At 41.1% G+C, this 25,970-nt stretch overlaps 1 long non-coding RNA gene across 1 annotated transcript in view; it reads left to right on the top strand.

The window, feature by feature from the left end:
* The window catches only part of LOC106991666 (uncharacterized), a 111,090-nt gene extending 87,235 nt beyond the window's left edge, over positions 1-23,855 (top strand). The window contains exon 3 of the long non-coding RNA XR_003591920.3: positions 22,926-23,855. This is a non-coding gene — a long non-coding RNA (uncharacterized LOC106991666). The remainder of the gene's footprint in view (positions 1-22,925) is intronic.
* The last annotated feature ends 2,115 nt before the right edge of the window (positions 23,856-25,970 follow it).

Genomic DNA, 25,970 nt, shown 5'->3' with positions numbered 1-25,970 from the left:
CAGTATTACAAATCAAAATACGTAGTAGTGATTATAGTATGAGTTTGTGAGTTAACTGCAGTTTTGGAGAAGTCTGAAACTCTTTTTTGGCTGAATAATCTCTTCTTTGCACTTGGATCTTTGAGCTATGGAGTCCCAGAGATAAGGAGACCAAAATGATTAAAATCTAACTATATCAATGAAGTTAAGAGATGTCATCACATCATACAAAAGTGAGAAACTTTTCTACAGTTATCTTTGGGGTGGTCTGATCGGAGTGTACAAAATAGGTACTTTGGGAGTTGTCAAAGAAATACCATCAAAGAGATGGACAGTCATCTTCTAGAGCACCAAGAAAGACTACAATGAAGAGCCAGCTGGGAGAGACATGCCATTTGTATTAAGACATGTACAACACAGGCAATGACAAGTGTGGGCAAGGATGTGGAGAAACCAGAACACACACACACACCACTGGTGGGGATATAAACTGGTAAAGGAAAATGGTAGCAGGTCCTCAATGTTAATCACAGAGTTACTATATAACAAAGTAACTTGGTTCCTGGTTATCTAACCAAATAAATGAAAAAATATGTTTACACAAGGCTTTGTATGTGATTGTTCAGACTAGTATTATTTATATAGCCCCAAAATGGAAGCAACCCAAATATTCATGAAGTAATGAATGGATGAATAAAATATGATACTGCATGGAATATTACTCAGCAGTGAAAAAGGAATGAAGTACCGATACATGCTACAGTATGGATAATCCTTAAAAAAATTATGCTACTTAAGCAGGTCACAGAAGACCATATATTGAATAGGCAGCTCTACAAAGACAGAGATCCAGAGAATAGATTGCAGTTGCTTAGGGCTGGGGTGGGAAGGACTGGAGAGTGATTGTTAATAGACTTGAGATTTCTTTTGGGGATGATTAAAATGTTCTAACATTAGGTTATGTTGAAGGTTATGTTGATCGTTGAACAATTCTGAACATTCTAAAAACCACTGTACCTGTTAAATGGGTGGATTTTACCATGTGTAAATTATATTTGATTTTGGGGGGCTCCAAAATCACTGAAGATGGTGACTGCAGCCATGAAATTAAAAGACGCTTACTCCTTGGAAGGAAAGTTATGACCAACCTAGATAGTATATTCAAAAGCAGAGACATTACTTTGCCGACTAAGGTCCATCTAGTCAAGGTTATGGTTTTTCCAGTAGTCATGTATGGATGTGAGAGTTGGACTATGAGGAAAGCTGAGCGCTGAAGAATTGATGCTTTTGAACTGTGGTGTTGGAGAAGACTCTTGAGAGTCCCTTGGACTGCAAGGAGATCCAACCAGTCCATTCTGAAGGAGATCAACCCTGGGATTTCTTTGGAAGGAATGATGCAGAAGCTGAAACTCCAGTACTTTGGCCACCTCATGCGAAGAGCTGACTCATTGGAAAAGACTCTGATGCTGGGAGGGATTGGGGGCAGGAGGAGAAGGGGACGACAGAGGATGAGATGGCTGGATGGCATCACTGACTCGATGGACGTGAGTCTGAGTGAACTCCGGGAGTTGGTGATGGACAGGGAGGCCTGGCGTGCCGTGATTCATGGGGTCGCAAAGAGTCGGACACAACTGAGCGACTGAACTGAACTGAACTGAAAGTTACTTTAAAAAACACACTCTGGAAAGAGGAAATGAATAGTTATTTCAATTGTAAGTTCATAATTAAAAAAAAATCACATGAGCAGACCTTCTAAACTGGATATTATGATTGAGATAGAACTGTGTCGCTTCGTCCAGAATTTTCATTTATTGATGGTTAAAGCAAGCAATGCCGAATTCACAGCTGGTCTAGGAGAGTAAGTTATCCGGTGACAGGCTTCCTGAACCAAGAGGCTCAATGTCCCTGAGTGATGGGCCCTGGGCCCCAAAGGGTAAGAACCACTGCAGTTCAAGCACACACTCGAGAGCTGGATTTCAGCAGTCCTGTGCAGAGCTTTTTGATCCGTTAGCTAAATCTGGCCCAGGCAGCAAGCCATGATCCAAGGAAGATCTTTGTAAAAGTTGCATTACTTGTATAAAAACCTTTTCATTTTGAAAAATTGCTCCAAGTCCACCTGCACTTGTAACTTTAGTTGGGCCATTTGGCCGGAAGATGGATGGAATTTTTCAACATGACCATTTTAAAGCTTGAAAGATAAACTTATTTTTGGTTCTACCTCAAATATTCCACTTGTTGCTAAGATTCTGCCAATAAAAGTTGAGTTTCACCCTGAGAATTATTTACACTATCTTCTATACTTCACTCTGGGTGTTGTCATAACTTTAGAAATGGAACCTCTAATTCAGCAACTCCAACTTTTTGAGTTGTAACATCCTATATTTATTCAATCTCATTAAATCTCCCTATTCTTCTGTGAAGAACTTGGATATGAGTCTGAATTCTAAGCATTAACTCTGTCACAAAACTGTGCAATGTGTTTAGAAAATAATGAATAAAAATTAAATAGGGCTGAATGGGACTTCAGGGAAGCCTTGCTTCATTCAACCCATTCATTCTGTAGATCAGGCAGATCTCCTTTAGAAGGTTATAACCAATTCACAAAACTAGTTATTTCAAGCCTTGGTTAGCTCATCTTTAAAATGGAATGGATATTAAAAAATAAATAAATAAATAAAATGGGATGGATAATGTTGACCCTTCATTGTTATTGCTTTACTCATGGAATTGTTGTAAGGATAAAGTAAGATCATTTACATAGATGTGTTTTGAATGAACTTTAAAAGAGCTAAATGTGTTTTTCATAAACACATGCATGCTCAAATTTATTTTACTCGGATGGTTCTTGTCTCTTTTGAGAAAGTCTGAGACCCTGGGCGGGGCGGGGCAGGGTGCTCACATCACCAGCTGCTGCTGCTGCTAAGTCGCTTCAGTCGTGTCTGACTCTGTGTGACCCCATAGACGGCAGCCCACCAGGCTCCCCTGTCCCTGGGATTCTCCAGGCAAGAACACTGGAGTAGGTTGCCATTTCCTTCTCCAATGCATGAAAGTGAAAAGTGAAAGTGAAGTCGCTCAGTCATGTCTGACTCTTAGTGACCCCATGGACTGCAGCCCACCAGGCTCCTCCGTCCATGGGATTTTCCAGGCAAGAGCACTGGAGTGGGATGCCATTGCCTTCTCCGCACATCACCAGAGTAGGTACCCATTGCTTTTGTCTGATAAACATTGGCTGATGAGGATAGGGGAGTTAAGTCAGTTTCTCATGTCCAGGGGGGATGCTGCATTTAATAGTCTGTTTCCATGTACATTTTATTTTTTTATTATATATTTTTTACAAGCAATTCACTTTATTTTTTTTAATTTTTATTTTTACTTTATTTTACTTTACAATACTGTATTGGTCCATGTACATTTTAAATATTCATCAACTCTGTAATTTTTCACCAAGATTAGTTTCTAAGAGCTGGAGCAATGAGGGCAAAATTTTAATATGATTTCTGAAGTAGGAAGAAGAAAACATAGTGAATCTGAGCTGCCATGTTGCCAGGGTAAGAGTTAGCCTGACGCAACTACAAGAAAGGGCCTGCCTTGTGCCAAAGAGTTGGTGCCAGAAAATGATATTGGAAAACTTGAAATAAACGTAAAGTGTTGATTTGAATACAGGAAGATGGGAAAATTTAGACTTCTTGGCTTTAATTTGAATTGATGGATTGTCTCTGAAGATTGTATTATGCTATGGTAGCAGGTATAGATTTTCAAGCCAGTGTAATCATGAGAATTGAGCTGTACCCCATAGCTAAGTGGGGTGATGTGTCTTAGGAGAGCAATCAGGTTGAAGAACTCCAGAAATACACAAGGAAACTCCCAAGTGCAAGGTACTTGAAGTGCATAAAAACTTGAATGAAGCTAAAGCTGCATAGGAATGCACAAGTCTTTATATCTCCTTAGAAAAAGCCTGATGCTCTGTCATGCTCAGTGAAGCTAGTTTGCCTTAGAGAATCAAAGAAAACTGAATTGCAACTTCTTTCTAGCTAAGAAATGCATTTGTTCTGGTAGATTTTCTGCAAAGTTGAGTGAAGTTGAGAATTAGACTGTTCAGTTCAGTTCAGTTCAGTCACTCAGTCATGTCCGACTCTTTGCGACCCCATGAATTGCAGCACGCCAGGCCTCCCTGTCCATCACCAACTCCCGGAGTTCACTCAGACTCACATCCATCAAGTCAGTGATGCCATCCAGCCATCTCATCCTCTGTCATCCCCTTCTCCTCCTGCCCCCAATCCCTCCCAGCATCAAAGTGTTTTCCAAGGAGTCAACTCTTCGCATGAGGTGGCCAAAGTACTGGAGTTTCAGCCTTAGCATCATTCCTTCCAAAGAAATCCCAGGGCTGATCTCCTTCAGAATGGACTGGCTGGATCTCCTTGCAGTCCAAGGGACCCTCAAGAGTCTTCTCCAACACCACAGTTCAAAAGCATCAATTCTTCGGTGCTCTGCCTTCTTCACAGTCCAACTCTCACATCCATACCTGACTACTGGAAAAACCATAGCCTTGACTAGACGGACCTTAGTCGGCAAAATAATGTCTCTGCTTTTGAATATGCTATCTAGGTTGGTCATAACTTTCTTTCCAAGGAGTAAGCGTCTTTTAATTTCACGGCTGCAATCACCATCTGCAGTGATTTTGGAGCCCAAAAATATAAAGTCTGACACTATTTCCACTGTTTCCCCATCTATTTCCTATGAGGTGATGAGACCAGATGCCATCTTCGTTTTCTGAATGTTGAGCTTTAAGCCAACCTTTTCACTCTCCTCTTTCACTTTCATCAAGAGGCTTTTAGTTCCTCTTCACTTTCTGCCATAAGGGTGGTGTCATCTGCATATCTGAGGTTATTGATAATACCCCCTACAAGCTGGACTTAACCCCTTTCAAAGTTATGTATGAGAGGCCCCCTCCCATATGCCCTCTCTTTAAAAGTAAAAAGCCCCACTATGTGCCCAGGTGGCCAATATTACAAGACTAAATAAGACAAATTAGATTGTGTCTGAGACAAAAGATGGTGGGTTTGTTCACACATCGGGCTAACTCCATGTATACATGCATCAGTTTTTAATCAAAACAGAGAGTTCTGTATAATAGCGACTGTAATGCCCAAAATCCTGTACCACCCTGAAAAGATAATGTACGACTACTGGGCCCAAAAACAAACACCCGGCTCATTACATTTATAAAAGAGCATATTAATACAGTTCAACTATTTGTGCTTAGACAGCAATATCAAACTGTACCCCAAAACAAAGAGGAAGATTCCTCTATATGATCTAAAGACAGGGGGGAATGTTACAACCTCACCAGAGCCATGACAGGCTCAGAGAGGTGCACTAGGCCAAAAATAATCCCTGAGTCATGCTTCTGGGGCTTCCGGGAATGGTTAACTCTGGCCAGTCAGAGAGATGGTAACTCTGGCCAATCAGAGGGATGATGATTGGCCAATCAGTAAATACCAGGAAACCCCTGCAGCCAATCAACCCTTGCCAACTCCCTGTCTTTGTTCTAAACTTATAAATACTGCTGTACTTCTGCTCAGGGCTCTCGTCAAGACTCCACTGCACTGGATGAGATGGGAGCTCTGGCTCGAGCTGGCAATAAAACCCCTTTATGCTTTTGCATTGCTGTGGACATCTTATTCTCTCAGTTTTGGGGACTCGGACTCTGGGCATAACAACTTTCTGCCATAAGGGTGGTGTCATCTGCATATCTGAGGTTATTGATATTTCTCCTGGCAATCTTGATTCCAGCTTGTGTTTCTTCCAGTCTAGCGTTTCTCATGATGTACTCTGCATAGAAGTTAAATAAGCAGGGTGACAGTATACAGCCTTGACGTACTCCTTTTCCTATTTGGAACCAGTCTGTTGTTCCATGTCCAGTTCTAACTGTTGCTTCCTGACCTGCATACAGATTTCTCAAGAGATAGGTCAGGTGGTCTGGTATTCCCATCTCTTTCAGAATTTTCCACAGGTGATTGTGATCCACACAGTCAAAAGCTTTGGCATAGTCAATAAAGCAGAAATAGATGTTTTTCTGGAACTCTCTTGCTTTTTCCATGATCCAGCGGATATTGGCAATTTGACCTGTGGTTCCTCTGCCTTTTCTAAAACCAGCTTGAACATCAGGAAGTTCATGGTTCATGTATTGCTGAAGCCTGGCTTGGAGAATTTTGAGCATTACTTTACTAGCATGTGAGATGTGTGCAATTGTGCGGTAGTTTGAGCATTATTTGGCATTGCCTTTCTTTGGCATTGGAATGAAAACTGATCTTTTCCAGTCCTATGGCCACTGTTGAGTTTTCCAAATTTGCTGGCATACTGAGTGCAGCACTTTCACAGCATCATCTTTCAGGATTTGAAATAGCTCAACTGGAATGCCATCACCTCCACTAGCTTTGTTCGTAGTGATGCTTTCTAAGGCCTTGACTAAGGACTTGACTTCACATTCCAGGATGTCTGGCTCTAGATTAGTGATCACCTTTATACTAAAGCTGACAACTGAAAATATTTTCCTTTGAGTTCAAGTGAAGAAGAAGTTTGGAAGCACCTGCCAGGTCCATACTCCCCATCTCTGAGAACCCCTCCTGCCACCATCCATCAGGAGGGGATCCAACGGCATATCTTTATTGTGTAACCTCTCCTTCATTGTTAAAGCTGATTAGACCAATGTGGGACACCCAACCCAGGGTGAACCAATCAAATCTTCTTTTTGCAGAATCTAGAATTAGGATTCTAAAGTGCTGGGCAGATTCAGCTGAACTTTTGAGCCAGACTTCTGCCCAGGTCTCAGGCAGAAGTAGATAAAGCTGGTCTGCAGAAAGGGAAAAAACAGATCAATGCAGACAAAAGCAGAAACGAGATCACGTGGCCCCAGAGAGATGGAGAAACTGACTTTGTTTCTGACAGCTTTACAGGTTCTGGTCTAATTCCTTGGAAGGCTCAACAACACTTCCTGTCCTAAGATACATAAATTTACTTAAGCTAGTTTCAGCAGGTTTATGTTATTTTCTTTTTTTCCTATTATTTTCAATCTAATAAGCCTTCACCAAGATCTTGGAAGTTTGTAGATGAGAAAAGACTGGATGTTTCTCTTTTACTGTAAAACAGCCTTCTTGATCCGTAAAATAATTTTTCTTGCATGTTTTGGTTTAGAAAATCTTAAACTATAGTGTATTTTTAAAATGTCATATGAATATCCTTCACATTATTACATACAAATGCCACTTAGCCAGGGAAGATGTGATACTTAAATTTCAGTCTAGTAGGGGCTCACTGAATATTTATTGAATGAATGAATCTTTGACAGATATTTACTAAGCCCTCTCCCAATACTGAGCTAAATCACATGCTAATCCTATATTTCCAAAATTAATGATTAATGTTCTTGGAAGATTATTGTGCCTTTCATCAAAACATAAATGAAACATTTTTATGGATTTGCTAGAACACATGGCCTACATATGCCATGCATTTATATTTGCATTATTTCCATAAAAGAGATTTATTGTCTCATAATAGCAGTTAGGAGAGGGAAAATAGTGTTAGGCCTTTGAAGACATAGTTTATAGAAAGAACCAGCAGTTGACTTTTCTGTATGGGAAAAATTTAATTCCGAATTTATTCATTTATGTTATTGATATATGCCATAGACACCTAAATGTAAGGTTAAAAGTACTTACCCTCAGTGTAGAGTTAGACCTGGAATCAAATCCCATTAGGTATCTGGGAAGATATTTAATTTGATGCTTCTCTAAATTGTATGACATTGTTTTCAGAATTACCTTGAAATTGTTTGTGAACAGTATCTCTGCTGCCCAGGAGGAAGAAAAACATTGATTTCTACTGGTTACCTTTTCATTAATGAGTGACCCTCACATGAGGTTGATTTATAAGGGTCCTTAGGGACACAGGTGGGGTTTATTAACCTCAGTTGACCTTCAAACTGATAGAATCCAGTCATTTGATAGAATAAATGGTGGTCTCTGCTTATTCCCACTTTAGTGACACAGACTTTTGGCCTAGAAACTTTCTAAAAGTTTGTTTGCCAAGAGACATTTCCTGAAATTTTCAACTACAGTTGTCCTTTTTTGAGCCACCAATTAAAAATGAAGTAATTCCAATTCTGTGATTTTATAAGGATAGGTGTTGGGTGTTTTCTAATGCTGTAGGCCCTTTGAAGGTTTTCTCATGCCTGAATTATCGAAAAAATATGTGATTTTTATTAGCAATATATTTCTGTTGTATAGAATTGAATTTAAACAATAACTTAAGTAGTGAGAGTAATAAGTTATTTTCAAGATGTGAGGGAAAAATCACAAATTTTTTTGTTTTTCTCTAAAATACAGAATTATATTTTCATGTGGTTCAACATATTTCTAGAGAAATAGATAGGTCTGTATTTATCATTAGTCATGGCAGTAAAGCTGTTTATGGGAAAGCAGAGATGTTTATTTCACGCTCTCTGTAACAGGAAATGTTTTCAGCTACAACTAACACCCCCACACCCCCCAAACAGTGGTTTATACAAACTAGGAGTTTCATTTTTCTCACATTTCCAAAAGTCCAGAAATAAGTGGTTAATGGCTTTGGCTCAATGGTTTAAAGATACCAAGGCAAGGTATCTGGAAAGATCAGGGGGTATAATAAATGCTGCAGGTGTGTCCTCCTTAAGACTCACCTGTCAGACTTCTGCTCTCATCCCCTGTGCTAGAACTCTGCAAAAGGTGCTGGGAAGTGTGGATTTTTAGCTGGGAGCGTTATACCTCCCAACAAAATAAAGGTTTGTGAGGAAGAGGGGCAGTGACCAGCAGGTCTGCTCCAGTATCACGCCAAAGTCAAGGTAAACAGGAAGTGTCCTAGATATCCCTGGAAATTGACAATTCATCATGGATGAACAGTCCTGTGTGTATTTAGAACTTTCTGGAATCAAATTCTACTTTCAACCAATTCACTTTTAAGGAAAGAGTCAACAATTCTAGACACAAATTAAAAGCAGTTGTTTTCAAGTTAGTCTTTCTGGGCATGATAAGGAAGAGCACAGTTGGCAGCCACTCTCCGAACTTCACTGTGTCCGTGGTCCACACCTCTTTTCTAAAGAGCAACCTTGGAATCATTACTACTTGGAGAGACTTCCCTCGGCCACTGTGCTCCTCATCGCCCCACAGACCTACGTACATGGGCTCAAAACTTTCTACAAATGAACTGCCACACCCCTCCCCACCCTCATGTCCCTCATGTGTGCCAGACTCTGTCCGTGAGCCCCTTGGTGTTCCAAGTTTTGATTCTTCTCAAAAGTTCAGGATATACATCACTTTGTGGTTAGACTGAAGCAGGAATTTAAATCCTACCTATTCAGGGGTTAGTTTCCAATTTTTCTCAAAGGTTTGGTTCAGTGACCACCTGAATCAAAGCACTTAGGGTGTTGATTAAAAATGTAAATTCCTAGACTCCAGCAATACATTTAAGATCCAGATCTCTGCAGGGAGAGTTGAGGCAGTCTGCTAGGATAATGTGAGCCCCAGAAGGACAGGATTCTCTCTTTTCCCTTCACTGCTGTATCCCCCACTGTCTAGCACAGTGCCTGTCATGAGGTTGGCACTCAACACTATTCCATTGGAGTTGAGTAAACACTTATAATGTTTCCTATGTATTGGGCACTGTTTTATGGACTTTTTATGTCCTTATAAAGGACACATTTAATCCATATAAAAACCCTATGAGATAGGCACTGTTCTTATCTGCATGGAACAGATAAGGAAACTGAAGCACAAAAAAATGAAATGACTTGTCCAAGGTCTCCATTTGTAGGTGGTGAAGCTGAGGTTTGAACTCAAGCTATCTGAATAGAATTAATGATCAACATGGAACCTAAAAATCCTGGGTTGGATGGTTTAAAAAAAAGAAATTCCCCAAAAATCTAGAGATTTATGACAGTCTCAGAATGCATCCTGGAGAAGGAAATGGCAACCCACTCCAGTATTCTTGCCTGGAGAATCCCATAGACAGAGGAGCCTGGTGCGGTACAGGCCACGGGGTCACAAAGAGTCAGACACGACTGAGTGACTAACATTTTCACTTTCAAAGAAAAGAAGACTGAGACCTGCCTCTTTTTTTTTTGTCTTTAGTGTGATTATACAAGAATATATATATATATATATATATGCACAAGAATGAGGCTTTCCAGGTGGCACTACTGGTAAAGAACCTGCCTGCCAATGCAGGAGACATAAAGATGCAGGTTCAATCTCTGGGTCAGGAAGATCCCCTGAAAGAGGGCATGGGAACCCACTCCAGTGTTCTTGCCTGGAGAATTCCATGCACAATAGTGGTGGGCTATAGTCCATTGGGTTGCAAAGAGTTGGACACAACAGAAGTGACTCAGCATGCATGCATGCAGAATGCATCTCTCAAGAGTGTCAGATGATTACAATAGACACTGGAGATACAAAGATGAATAAATAGGAGGAGACCAACAAGTTAACAGGGAAACTATAGAGTCCTCTGATGTGTCCCATGAGAGAGGCTGGCTCAGCCTGTGCCGGGAGCTCTTATGAAGCCAAAGTAAGACTAGGAGAAGTAGCCAGGTGGGGTAATGGTGAGAGTCGAGAATGGAAGTTGATGAAGGGAGTTGTTTGCCTTGATGAGGGTACTCAGGCAGTGCCAGAGAGTGATCCAGAGCCAAGATGGGCTGCTCAGGGAACTGGGAAGAAAATTGGAACACAGACAACTTCAGGAGCCTGCATTCATTCAATATCCAGTCATCCTTATGAAAACTAAGAAGGCAAGTCGTTACTGAGAACCTATCTATTATGTGTGAGGGATAGTGCTCTGCTCACATGAGTATTATCTCAACTAGCTACAGTGCTATAAGGTTGTTAGCATTCCTGTTCTACAAAGCTGAAAAAAATAGCAGAACAATTGACTTAGCCATTCACAGGAAGAAACTAAATCGTCCATAATAGAGTGTCCAATCTTCAAAATAGCAGAAAGAAAATGTCCAGAAAAAGTTATACCACTAGTGCCACCTGGGAAGCCCAAAGAAACTTATATGGTATGCCAAATCAGATGAAGTCATCCTTTCAACAGGATTCATTGTCTTTCCTCCTTAATGTACACATTTTCAGTGCCATTCTACTGAATGTCAATTTCACAAGCATTTCACGTTTCAGATACTTCTGAGCCCTTCTCCAAAGCTGAATATTTCTTTTATGAATGGGATGACTGTCCTTTCAATGCAATTTGTTTGTCATAGCTAAAGTGAAAACTTCATTTTGTCAAATGTCCGAACCAAAACCGTATGTATTTAAGTGTAAAATTTACATGTGGGTCTGGGTTGTCTGGGTATGTATGAGTGTATGTTTTCTTCAGTACTTACAGGGTAGTGAGTATTTCTGCTTGGAGGATACATATATAGGTATTGCTGTTGTTCAGCCGCCCACTCATGTCTGCCTCTTTGTGAACCCATGGACTGCAGCATGCCAGGCCTCTCTGTCCCTCACCATCTCCCAGAGTTTGCCCAAGTTCATGTTCGTTGCATTGGTGATGCCATCCAGCCATCTTATCCTCTGATGCCCTCTTGTCCTCTGCCCTCAATCTTTCCCAGATCAGGGACTTTTTCAATGAGTCATCTGTTCACATCAGATGACCAAAATTCTGGACCTTCAGCTTCAGCCTCAATCCTTCCAGTGAATATTCAGGGTTTATCTCCCTTAAGATTGACTGGTTTGATCTCCTTGCTGTCCAAGGGACTTTCAGGAGTTTTTTCCGGCACCACAGTTCAGTTCAGTTCAGTTCAGTTCAGTCGCTCAGTCATGTCCGACTCTTTGTGACCCCAGGCCTCCCTGTCCATGATCAACTTCCAGAGTTTATTCAAACTCATGTCCATCGAGTCGGTGATGCCATCCAGCCATCTCATCCTCTATTGTCCCCTTCTCCTCCTGACCCCAGTCCCTCCCAGCATCAGCCTTTGACTGTGTGGATCACAATAAACTGGAAAATTCTGAAAGAGATGGGAATATCAGACCACCTGACCTGCCTCTTGAGAAACCTGCATGCAGGTCAGGAAGCAACAGTTAGAACCGGACATGGAACAACAGACTGGTTCCAAATAGGAAAAGGAGTATATCAAGGCTGTATATTGTTACCCTGCTTATTTAACTTCTATGCAGTGTACATCATGAGAAACTCTGGACTGGAAGAAACGCAAGCTGGAATCAAGATTGCCAGGAGAAATATCAATAACCTCAGATATGCAGATGACACCACCCTTATGGCAGAAAGTGAAGAGGAACTAAAAGCCTCTTGATGAAACTGAAAGAGGAGAGTGAAAAGTTGGCTTAAAGCTCAACATTCAGAAAATGAAGATCATGGCATCTGGTCCCATCACTTCATGGGAAATAGATGGGGAAACAGTGGAAACAGTGTCAGACTATCTTTTTGAGCTCCAAAATCACTGCAGATGGTGACTGCAGCCATGAAATTAAAAGACGCTTATTCCTTGGAAGAAAAGTTATGACCAACCTAGATAGCATATTCAAAAGCAGAGACATTACTTTGCCGACTAAGGTCTGTCTAGTTAAGGCTATGGTTTTTCCAGTGGTCATGTATGGATGTGAGAGTTGGACTGTGAAGAAAGCTGAGCGCTGAAGAATTGATGCTTTTGAACTGTGGTGTTGGAGAAGACTCTTGAGAGTCCCTTGGACTGCAAGGAGATCCAACCAGTCCATTCTGAAGGCGATCAGTCCTGTTCATTGGAAGGACTGATGCTAAAGCTGAAACTCCAATACTTTGGCACCACAGTTGGAAAGCATCAATTCTTTAGCATTCTGCCTTCACTACTGTCCAGGTCTCACTACCGTACATGACTACTGGGAAGATCATAGTCTCAATATACAGACCTTTGATGGCAGAGTAACGTCTCTGCTTTTCAACACACTGTCTAGGCTTGTCATTGCTGTCCTGCCAAGAAGTTCTCACTGCAAGTATACTGGGGTGGTTTGCCATTCCCTCCTCTAGTAGATCACATTTTGTCAGAACTCTCTGCTGTGACCCATCTGTCTTGGGTGGCCCTGCATGCTATGGCTCATAGCTTCATTGAGTTACACAAGCCCCTTCACCACAAAGCAATGATCCTTGAAGGGGGCATATAAAGATATTCCTAGTCAACCTATGACATTAAACTTTTATTTCTCTGTGATTTTAGAAAAGTCTATAGACATAAGTTGAACATTTTTTTAAATAGACCTACTTTATTGTTTGTAAAATCCTTGAAATTCATTATATGCTCAACACTAACAAGAAATCACCATATCCCCAAGTACAGCGATCTTTAAAAGTCTCCAACAAAATAGAAATTGATGTAAACTACATTAATATGAGAGACAAGTTTTAAGCAAACAATTTATCACATTACTAAATTGATGAAAGTGAAAGTGACTCAGTTTTGTCTGACTCTTTGCCACCCCATGGACTATACAGTCCATGGAATTCTCTAGGCCAGAATCCTGGAGTGGGTAACTTTTCCCTTCTCCAGGGGATCTTCTCAACCCAGAGATCGAACCAAGGTCTCCAGCATTGCAGGTGGATTCTATACCAGCTGAGCCACAAGGGAAGCCCAAAGATGAAAGTGAAAAGGGAAAGTGAAAAAAATTGATGAATGCTTTACATAAATTAATTTCCAGAGAATTGATCTAGAGTACCTTCTCCATGTATCAGAATTAGGTAGGAGAGTTTATAACACAAACAATAGTGACTTGAAATACAGGTTTATTTTTCTCTTACGTAGAAGAAGGAGGAGGTCTCATTAATAGGGCTGTGATGAATGCCTGAATATCAATAGTGTTCCAGGCCCCAGCTTTCTTTCTTCTTGACCTTCCTTAGGGCTTGCCTTAGATCTTCGGGGTCACCTCATGGTCCAAGATGGCTGCTATAGCTCTGGCTATCACTTGTAGGTTTTAGACAGGGAAAAGGAAAAGGGCAGAAGGTATGTATCAGCTGCCTGTGCCTCCTTTCAAGGAGTTTCTTTTGAAGTCCCTTGCACCAAAATCCTGAATTGTTTATGTATATCAGGGCCCAAATTTTAAGAAGGAAACTTAATGTCATTCTTCAGAAACTTAGAAAAAACATGAGTTCTCAGGCCACCAGCCTAAAACAGGGACATTGAGAACCCAGTGGACAGCTATCAATCTAAAACCACAGAAACCTTTCTAATTGCGTGAATAGTGAGAAGCTAGCTGAGAGATCTCTTTGTCCTTCATGCTAATATGTCCTGAGAGTCACCAGACATACCCGAATCTCAAGTGATAATGACAAAGGGTGACAGAGGGAGAGCTGAAGAAAGTAGAATACTATTATCCCCAAAACTTCCAGGGGTGACCGTGAGAATATGTATTTTTTTCTCATATAAACTTGCTGAGATTTAACTCAAGTATAATCCTGAAAGATGATGCTGTAAAAGTGCTGCACTCAATATGCCAGCAAATTTGGAAAACTCAGCAGTGGCCACAGGACTGGAAAAGGCCCGTTTTCATTCCAATTCCAAAGAAAGGCAATGCCAAAGAATGCTCAAACTACTGCACAATTGCACTCATCTCACATGCTAGTAAAGTAATGCTCAAAATTCTCCAAGCCAGGCTTCAGCAATACGTGAACCGTGAACTCCCTGATGTTCATGCTGGTTTTAGAAAAGGCAGAGGAACCAGAGGTCAAATTGCCAACATCCGCTGGATCATGGAAAAAGCAAGAGAGTTCCAGAAAAACATCTATTTCTGCTTTATTGACTATGCCAAAGTCTTTGACTGTGTGGATCACAATCAACTGTGGAAAATTCTGAAAGAGATAGGAATACCAGACCACCTAACCTGCCTCTTGAGAAATCTGTATGCAGGTCAGGAAGCAACAGTTAGAACGGGACATGGAACAACAGACTGGTTCCAAATAGGAAGAGGAGTACGACAAGGCTGTATATTGTCACCCTGCTCATTTAACTTCTATGCAGAGTACATCATGAGAAACGTTGGACTGGAAGAAACACAAGCTGGAATCAAGATTGCCGGGAGAAATATCAATAACCTCAGATATGCAGATGACACCACCCTTATGGCAGAAAGTGAAGAGGAACTAAAAAGCCTCTTGATGAAAGTGAAAGAGGAGAGTGAAAAAGTTGGCTTAAAACTCAACATTCAGAAAATGAAGATCATGGCATCCGGTCCCATCATTTCATGGTAAATAGATGGGGAAACAGTGGAAACAGTGTCAGACTTTATTTTTGGGGGGCTCCAAAATCACTGCAGATGGTGGTTGCAGCCATGAAATTAAAAGAAATTTTGGAAGAATTACTCTTTGGAAGAAAAGTTATGACCAACCTAATAGTATATTCAAAAGCAGAGACATTACTTTGCTGACTAAGGTCCGTCTAGTCAAGGCTATGGTTTTTCCTTTGGTCATGTATGGATGCGAGAGTTGGACTGTGAAGAAGGCTGAGTGCCGAAGAATTGATGCTTTTGAACTGTGATGTTGAAGACTCTTGAGAGTCCTTTGGACTGCAAGGAGATTCAACCAGTCCATTCTGAAGGAGATCAACCCTGGGATTTCTTTGGAAGGAATGATGCTAAAGCTGAAGCTGCAGTACTTTGGCCACCTCATGCGAAGAGTTGACTCATTGGAAAAGACTCTGATGCTGGGACGGATTGGGGGCAGGAGGAGAAAGGGACGACAGAGGATGAGATGGCTGGATGGCATCACGGACTCGATGAACATGATGTGAACTCCGGGAGATGGTGATGGACAGGGAAGCCTGGCGTGCTGCGATTCATGGGGTAGCAAAGAGTCGGACACGACTGAGTGACTGAACTGAACTGAACTGAACTGATGGAATTATTTGTGACACAATGGTAAATGGTTTTATCAAGTTATAGCATACCTCTTTGTTGAGTTGACATTGGTTTGGGATGAGGAGATGGATCTTCTCACAGAAAGCCTCTCTTCTTCAGCATGAGAAGAGTTATGTGAGTAGAAAGTACTCGGTCAAAGTATGAACCTCTAGCCTGATTTTGAGTTGTTCTTCCAAAACATGACGCTACTGCCCCATCCTGGCTGAGGCAAATGATTTGTGCTATGTCTCCAGTAGCGTGTAGAATTTCCACTCTGATGCTCGTATTCACACTTAAAAATTAATTTAAGATCTACCATTGCTGAGAGCCTCCTGAAGACAGGTCGACTGAACTTGCAGTGAGACCACTGGCAGGGACAGTCCCCAGCTGTCCGTGGCATTGTAGTGTCTTTACAGAGAGAGGACCAGCCAGTACATCAAAGCAATTGATTGACAGCAGCTCCCTCCTTCCCAGTGTCTTTGGATCGTACTTGCTTTACCAGTTCAACATCCTTCTTCTTCCTCTTTCTTTTTCCTTCCTCCCAGAGCCTTCTGCTCTTCTGATCTTTGGTACCTAAATCACCATACGTTCATGGTCCCCTAATCATACTCTAGACCAGGCCTGTGTTTCCCTTGACATATTGTGTTCTCTGAGTTGGTAAAGACTTTTATAGTTTGCCCAGAACTATGCTGAAAGTACCTACAATTGTTAAAAAAAAAAAAAAGAAAAAAAAAGCTACATATTTGGAAAGGTAACTGGAGAAAGAATGCTGCTGTGATGAGGGGGCTATGGGAAAGACAGAAAACTCCATCGTGCCAGGAACCCTAGGGTTGGAGTGGGGAGTCAGCAGCAGGGCAGAGAGCTGGGCATCGCCTGAGTCAGGGAATTCTACAGGGCGGGGTCTGAGGACTGCCTTCCCCATGGCTTCTGCTGTCGGCCATGGACCCGCATCCCCAAACTAAAAGCCTCTAGATGTGTTACCTGCCTCCAGAAAGAAACTTCAGCCATTGACATTGCTACTGAAAGGATTATAAGTGTGGCAAGACTTGAGTTTGGGCTAAGAGTTTGGGAGTGACTGTGCTGGAGATGATGGAGGGCCTGGAATGCTATCCGGCCACTTCCTGTACAGATAGAGAACAGCACTGCGTAACAGAAGCATAATGTGAGCCGCAGATGTAACTGTAATTTTTCCAAGAGGCATATTTAAAAAGTAAACAGACACAGATGAAATTAATGCTAATAATAGTATATTTTATTTAACCCTATATATCCAAATAGCATCATTTTAAAATATAATCAATATAAACCATTCATGAGATACTTTACAATTTTTCTTGCATACAATCTATAAAATCTATTGTTTATGTTTTCTACTGACAGCACCTTGCAATTCAGACCAGCTGCATTTCAAGGGCTTCATGGCCACACGCGCTAGTGGCCGCTGTATGGATCAGCACAGCTGTAGGAAGATCCAGTGATTCAAAATATCAAGCTACTTTCATTTATCTTCCCGATGTCCTCTCTGTGGTCATTCTGAAATCTTGCTTTTCTTTCTGCTTGCCCTCCTTTCCCCTAACTTCTTTTCCAATACTGTCCACTCCTTCTCTTCCCTCCTTTTCTTTTTTATAGCAGTGACCTGTATAAATCACTTATGGACTCATTAGAACTGAGAACAGGGCCAGAATTAGGACAAGGAAGAAAGGAACAAAAGGAGCTTAGTTTTGTGGTATAATATTAATAGAAGGAGCAGAGGACAAATGTATGCACTTCTAGCCCAAACCACATTAAACTCTAGGAAGAAGTAATATTTCTAAGTGAATTTTGTATGGAAAAGAGTTCATTAAATGAATTTAATTTATAATGAAAAGAAATACTAATGCTCCCCAGTGATTTAATTACTCCATGCCCATGTGTGTCAAATTTTCCAATGGGAACAATACTGGTTTTCTTTACCAAAACTGGATTGCTTTTAGTTGTGTTAAATCCATTTCGTTGCTCACTCCCTTGAACTATAAATTAGCTACTATGAACTAGCAGCCAAATTCACGCAGAAGGTGTAGGAAGTGTTCTCAGAGGCTACTCTTCTCTTTAATCACTTGCGGACTCCCAACTCCTATCCATGTTTCTTAGAAAACAGGAATGAGGAAAGAGTTTCTTTCCCCCCATCGTCCTTCTTCTTGTTTGATGTACAAGGACAGCCGAGCAGAGCCTGAGAGGTCACATAAAGAGGGAGCTCAAAACTGTGAGCTGTGGGGTTTGTGGGGCCTGAAAGGTATTCTTCAAAGTCTTGAATGTACAGGAATCCCAGCTTAGGCTCCAAGAAACATTGGATTTTTCTCTGGTTGATTTTCCCTCTGGTCCTACATTACTACCTATTAAGTCCATCAAAGATCATTTGGTTGATACTGGGCATTCTTCTTAATTATCCCAAATCTTCCCTCTCATTGGATGCATAATGGATATAAAGATCGTTTCCAAACTTTGGATTTGGGGCCCTATTGACCTATTGTCTCAAACTGTCAACTCATTGAGTTAAAATAGGCCAAATCCATTGTTCAACTTCTTAAATAGAAATCAACTGGTGGTTGAATATTTTGACAGCTCATTCTTACGTGTAGGTATGACTTTGGTGAGATCGCCTTTTCCCCAGCATGTGCTGGTTCAACATTAAAGTTCTTTCTTTAGTTTTAGCCTCTTTGGCTATGCTGAGCTAAAGCTTTTGTTGTTTTCTGTCTAGCTTATCCACCACCCACTTCATTTGACCTTATAAACATGTTTAAATAGATTTCTCGGATAATGACCATTTTAGCTGGCAACTTCCCGTTTAGATATTACAGCAGGCACAGTGCAAATTAGAGGGCAGAGCAAAAAGCACTAAGAATCATGAGACCCTAGATAAATATAGTCGGACCACTCGGCCTCGATCAGACAAGGCTGAGTTCTGATCCCAGTTTACTCACTGACTCAGTGAGTGACTCTGGGTAGGCAGAGTAAAACAATCATTGATTTCATCCACTGGTGACTCAGTCCTGTTGATCTCGACAATGTGGGGAGGGGGGGCGGTGGGGCAGGGCGGGGCGGGGGGAGTGAAGAAGGAGTTTACTGTTGCAAAGATACCTCATTACCATCCTGGCTGTTTCACTGTTTCCTGGGTTTGCCTCTGAGTTCATGCTGAAAAAAATAAAGATGCCCTTTGTGCTCAACACACTAGGCTATCATCAGGATGAGTGGCCTGACCTGCAATGAGAGGAATCTTTCTAAAGTTTGACAAACAGGGAGCACTGGTCAACCTGATAATGAACCGTAGCCTTGGAAATGTGGCTTTGTTCAATTTGATGTTACCTTGATGGGATGTGCTTTATTGCTCTGTGATCTCAGTAACCACCCAGGCCCACAAGTGATTCACACTTGAGAAGCCTGATGAGGTTCTGCTCAGCACCTCACACAGCGTTTGGCACATGCTAGATGCTCAATGAATGTTGAGAGAGTGAACAAATAGATAAAGAACTGAGGAATTAGGAGCAATTACACCGTAAATGGTCTAGTTCACGTCTCTGACAGCACCTTTCCTTATTGATTTTCGAAGTGTCAGAATTTTCAAGTCTGAACTTCTTCAAGTCTTTATATTTCTGATTTTTAGAGTAAAGTTTTTTTTAATTGAATTATAATTGACATTTAATTATAATTAATTCATTCATTTCATGTGTACAACATAGTGACTAGGTATTTTTATACAGTAAGCATTTTCAGTTACTTGCTGGCCATTTGATGGGTGTTTTTCAGTTGTTTCCAGGAGATCATACTTTGTGACCTAGCTAGGAAATATTTTGACTAAGTTTTCACTAGGCCTTATTAAATAAACTTAACTTATCCCTCTTCTCATTCCTCAAAATGTATTTCCATCTCTTTGGAGCTGGAACAATGGAATTAGAAAGTATAACATATAAAAATATACAGCAATTTGATGAGCAACTAGATTGATGTTTTTGAAATGCAGAAAATGTGCAAAACAAAAATTGCAAAAAATTTAGCCAGTTCACATACATTCCTTTAGAGAAAGAAGAAGCAACTTCACATGGATGAATGATGTTATTATTTACCAGTTAATAAATACATCACCATATATTATATAGTTCTTTTATAGTTATTGACCCCAAATACCTTGATATTATAAATATTGCCTGAGGCAAATGGAAAAGGTATAATGTGCTACATGAGCAGAAGGATTAACTGAGCTTTGCTTTCAAGGATTTTACTTTTTTAAATTTTTATTCTTTTTTAATTGAAGTATACTTGATTTACAATGTTATGTCAGTTTCGAGTGTACAGCAAAGTCAATTATATACACAAACATATACATAGTAATATATATGTACGCACACACGCATATATAGTCTATTTCAGATTCTTTTCCATTGTAAATTACTGTGAGATAGTGACTATAATTCCCTCCGCTACACATTAGGTCCTGTTGATTATCTGTTTTATATGTAGCAGTGACATCTGTTAATCTCAGACTTCTAATTTACCTCTCCCTACCCCCTTTCCCCTTTGGTAGCCATAAGTTTTCTATCTCTGTGAGTCTGTGTTTTGTAAATAAATTCATTTATATTGTATTTTAGATTGCGCATCTAAGTGACATCATATGGTATCTGTCTTTCCCTGTCTGGCCTGCTTCATTTAGTATGATAATTTCTAGGACTATTCATGTTGCTTCCAATGGCATTATTTCATTCTTTTTATGGCTGGGTAATATTCTATTGTACATATACACCGCATCTTTGTTATCTACTCATCTGTCGATGGACATTTAGGTTGCTTCCTTGTCTTGGCTTTTGTAAATAGTGCTGCTATGAATACTGTGGTGCCAGTCTGTTTTCAAATTTAAGTTTTCATCTTTTCCAAAGTGGGATTGCTAGATCATATGGTAACTCTATTTTTAGTTTGTAAAAGAACCTCTGTACTGTTTTCCATAGTGGCTAGACCAATTTATGTCCCCACCAACATTGTAGGAGGCTTCCCTTTTCTCCACATCCTCCGCAGAATTTTTATTTGTAGATTTTTTGATGGTGGCCATTCTGACCAGTGTGAGGTAATACCTCATTGTAGTTTTGATTTGTATTTCTCTAATAATTAGTGATAATGAGCATCTCTTCATGTGCCTGTTGGCCATCTGCATGTCTTCCTTTGGAGAAATGTCTATTTAGGTCTTCTGCCCATTAAGGATCCTGTAGTTTATTGGGGAAAATTAAAGGTGTATATAAAAGTGAATAACATGGGGCAGATTCTGTGTGTGCATGCATGCTAAGTCACTTCGGTCGTGTCTGATTCTTTGCGATCCTGTGGACTGTAGCCCGCCAGGCTCCTCTATCCATGGGATTCTCCTGGCAAGAATACTGGAGTGGGTTGCCATGTCCTCCTCCAGAGCATCTTCCTGACCCAGGGATCAAGCCCACATGTGTCTCTTACATCTCCTGCATTGGCAGGCAGGTTGTTTACCACTAATGCTACCTGGGAAACCCCGGGCAGATTCAGAGTGCCCATTGAATGGTAGGAGTTCAGGCAACGGCACCCCACTCCAGTACCCTTGCCTGGAGAATCCCATTGGATGAAGGATCCTGGTGGGCTGCAGTCCATGGAGTCGCTAAGAGTCGGACACGACTGAGCGAATTCACTTTCAGTTTTCACTTTCTCACATTGGAGAAGGAAATGGCAACCCACTCCAGTGTTCTTGCCTGGAGAATCCCAGGGATGGGGGAGCCTGGTGGGCTGCCGTCTATGGGGTCGCATAGAGTCAGACACGACTGAAGCGACTTAGCAGTAACAGCAGCAGGCAATGGTGCTATTTCCTCACTGTATCAGAGAAGACTTTCCAAAGGAGGATAAGTTTATGAATTTAGAGTATTAATGAAGCTAAAGCAAGTGAAGAAAACTGACTTTGGTGGATCAGGGATGCAGAGAAAAGGGCAAAAACAATTACCAATAAATCTAATAGCTTTCCTGATTCCTTGAAATGCTTTGGTCAGATCAGTTTCCAAGTGCACGTTGTAACTTATGCTGTATATGTACTGATTGTACTGAGTTTGGGTCCCACTGTGACACTCACAAAATCAGATTCTGATGGGTTCCTGAGGCAACACTGAAAGCTATTGAACAACCTTAGGCTGAAGGATCTAGCATCTCTTACTGGAGCGTAGGAGACACTGATATGCCCTACTCAGATCCTCTCTGATTCATTTTTCCATTTTGGTGTGCCCTTCATTCCCCTGGCTTCTGTGTGATTTTGTTTCCATGTTCACACTTTCACTCCCAGAAGACCCCCTTTGCCTTCCAAATTTAAAGCCAGAAGCACTTGAAGGCTTATCTATCTCCCCATGCCCTTACCCAATGACTGCCTGGCAAAGGAGAGTGAAAACCCAGATCCATTGCCTCAATTTGGGATAAACTTGGAGGTGTAATTCACTCTCCAATGTTCTGCTGAAAGGTCAGGCTCAAATATCCTTCATGAAATTTTCCCTAAAATCATAGCCCTACTTGGAAGTAGGGAAGGCCTAGTTCCCTACCCACTACCCACCTTCCTCTACCCCCTTATGAAATGAACCTTCATTTCAGAATCTGCATCTAGAATAATCTCCCTAAAATAAGGAAACATGCTTTTCTTCCGATTTGGGTTAAAGGTCTATAAAATAAAGACAAGAAGGAGGGGATGGTGATGAAGCTAAACCAGAAATTAATCTCTCATTATTTTCTAAGCGCAAGAAGCCTCTACTCTGCATCCTTTCATTTTCATTTTTTCCTCCTCAGTTTCCATGTTAGAGCCCTTCAAGGCACAGTCAAATACCATCTTTGGTAATAGTGAACTCTGATAACTATTTTCTAAATAGAAATAAAGTCTTTCCCTCCATCCCCAACACACCCAATACAATCTGTGTTTATAATGTGCAATTTGAAAATTATGATGATCAAGAGCATAATCATAGTCACAGCCCTATGTCATCGCTCTGTACCCACACAGCCTCTTGCTCACCCCTTCAGTGTTTACCAGGAGGCAGCTGGCCAGAAAGGAAGTCCACTGTGGGGGCTGCACAATTCCAGGAGCCAATCCATCAAGAAGACATTTGTGACTTTGGGGTGTGGGGGCGAAGTGGAACAAAAGTAATGTTTGTCCACTTGCATCATGAGACAGCATGGGAGAAATCACTCCTGACCAAGCAGTACTGGTTGGTGGAGCCCAGCTTTGAAGACCATCAAGTTGCCCATGAGGAAGAATATCCAAGGGATTAATCCACCACCATGATTTCCTCCTTCCTGCTGTCTGAGTTTTCAGAAGGAGTGCCAATCTGTGATAGACGGTACTCATGTGATGATTACTGTATTGTGAATCCACCAACACTAATGATGTACAGACTTTCCAAAGTTCAACCATTTTATAATACCCCCAAATTAATACCAAGAGCGTTTCTTGGGAGAGGAAGGGAACAACTGTGACATATGGACCAAATCTGATGATTTGTCTGAAACTGATCAGTTTCTCTTGAAACTGATTTGCTGAGTTTTTACCTCCTTTGTCCCCTTCTAATTCCTTGAGAAATGAAAATCAATCAGTGTCACATTGTGTAATTCTTCCAAAGCAAGAAATAATCTATAGCATCTTATTTTTAAGAGAGGCTTTCTTTGATGACCTCAAAGTTTGTCACACAGAATAGGATATTGTAAAATCACTAGAAATTCAATTTGTTTCTCATGAATTTTGACATATTGAAACTCCATTCTTAATAATTATTCTCATTATGAATTTGTGACTGAACTCTAGAGTATTTTGTACAAAAATTCATATTGAAAGGAATTGTTCCCTTAAACGACGTTTCAAATGCCTTGATTAACATTTACATGTACTATAACCAGTACTTCCTTCACCTACCATTCCAGGAGAAATTGTATTTTTTAATAAAGGGTGTCTGTGTGTGTGTGTGTGCTCAGTTGCTTCAGTCATGTCCAACTCTCTGTGACCCGATGGACTACAGCCCACCAGTCTCTATCAATGGAGATTCTCCAGGCAAGAATACTGGAGAGTGGGCTGCCATACCTTCTTCCAGGGGATCTTCCAGACCCAGGGATCGAACCTGCGTCTCTTAGTGTCCTGCTTTTGACATACTTTGGTCTTAGTGACTCTCTATGGTTCCTCAAGGATGGGGCTTTGTAATCACAGCTGATGGGAACTTATCTACTCTTGATTAAAAGAATGAATGAACAGAATATATCATCTAATTTAGTACTCCTCTCTTTATGCCTTCTAAAATGTTATTTTTAAAAAACATGATTGTAACTATTCTTTGACTGTGCACCAAAGATCAACAAGTGGCAGTTTCTTTTTTAAAGTTAATTAATAAGTTTGGCTGCCTCAGGGCTTAGCTGCAGCACGTGGGATTTTCGTTGCATCGTTTGGATCTTCTGTTGTGGCACAGGGACTCTCGTCGTGGCCCACAGGCTCAGGAGCACACAGGCTCAGTAACTGTGGTGCTCAGGGCTTAGTCGCCCCATGGCATGTGGGATCCTAGTTCCCCAACCAGGGGCTGAACCCACACCCCCTGCATTGCAAGGCAGATTCTTAACCACTGGACCACCAGGAAAGTCCCTCTAAAATGTCATCTACACTGTGAATTGGTTTTATAAAATTCTTTTATAGCAAATGTGAAATTCAGTTCAGTCACTGTCTTAGTGAAAAGCTCAGATCAGTAAAGTCTAAATCCCAGGTGGCACTAATGGTAAAGTCTCACCTGCCAATGCAGGAGACATAAGAGACGTGGGTTCAATTCCTGGGTCAGGAAGATCCCCTGGAGAAGGGCATGGCAACGCACTCCAGTATTCTTGCCTGGAGAATCCCATGGACGGAAGATCCTGGTGGGCTATAGTCCATGGGGTCGCAAAGAATCGGACACGACTGAAGTGAGGAAGCACACGTGCACACACAATTGTGCAGTAGCTGACAGTTATGGAATAGATGATCCAGACTGTCATAGGCTCTATGTGACATCCACAGGGTGTCCAGCAGAAAAGAGGTTGCCTCTGCATGTGTCTTTATCTGCAAGGAAACCTTCTTAGAACCTCCCACGCCCAAGAAAGTTCTTGCGTATTACTGGCCAAGATTGGATCCATGCCCTTTTCTGAAGCAATAACTGGCAAGGGAGATGAAATTTTAGTAGTTAAGTTTAACCAAAATTTGCTCCCTGAGTCATGTAAAGAAAGGGTGAAGGCCTGAACCTAAATCAAAGGAAAGGAGGCATGAATGATGACCCAGAAACAAAAATTCTGCTCCGACTACCTTTCTAGGAACCAAGCTTCTTCTGCCACTACAGTGGGGAAAGATGTGTTCAAGGTGTGTGAGTGACTTTTTATAAGCATGGCTTGTAAGTAAAGGCATAGGGCTTCTAAGGTATGATTAATAGATAAACCAGAGAAGGCAGTGGCACCCCACTCCAGTACCCTTGCCTGGAAAATCCCGTGGACGGAGGAGCCTGGTAGGCTGCAGTCCAAGGGGTTGCAAAGTGTCAGACATGACTGAGCAACTTCACTTTCACTTTTCACTTTCATGCACTGGAGAAGGAAATGGCAACCCACTCCAGTGTTCTTGCCTGGAGAATCCCAGGGACGGAGGAGCCTGGTGGGCTGCCGTCTATGGGGTCGCACAGAGTTGGACACGGCTGAAGCGACTTAGCAGCAGCAGCAGCAATAGATAAACATGCTTCCTGTCCCAAAACGTCTCACTAATGAGTCTTCTGAAAAGTCTTACCTTATTTCTTTGGGTTAAATTATTTTATCAAGATTAAACTTTGAAATTTTGCAAAAATAAAATGTGAAATTTGGAGTGATATAGTAGTATAAATGGGATATATGTTTAATACTTAGTAACTTTTAAAAAGCACCTAATAACAAGGCACTATGTTAGATACCATGAGGAATATAATACATCATAACTAGTCCTTCAGACTGACAATCATTTGGTTTGAGTGAGCTATGTGCAAAAAAAAAAAACAAAAAACAAAAAACAAAAAAACAAAAAACAAGATGGAAAGTGATGCC

Source organism: Ovis aries, chromosome 16 (genome assembly GCF_016772045.2).
Source record: "Ovis aries strain OAR_USU_Benz2616 breed Rambouillet chromosome 16, ARS-UI_Ramb_v3.0, whole genome shotgun sequence".
In the NCBI taxonomy this organism is placed as follows: domain Eukaryota; kingdom Metazoa; phylum Chordata; class Mammalia; order Artiodactyla; family Bovidae; genus Ovis; species Ovis aries.
The sequence above is the reverse complement of the archived record's forward strand: the minus strand, read 5'-3'. Positions and strand labels throughout refer to the sequence as shown.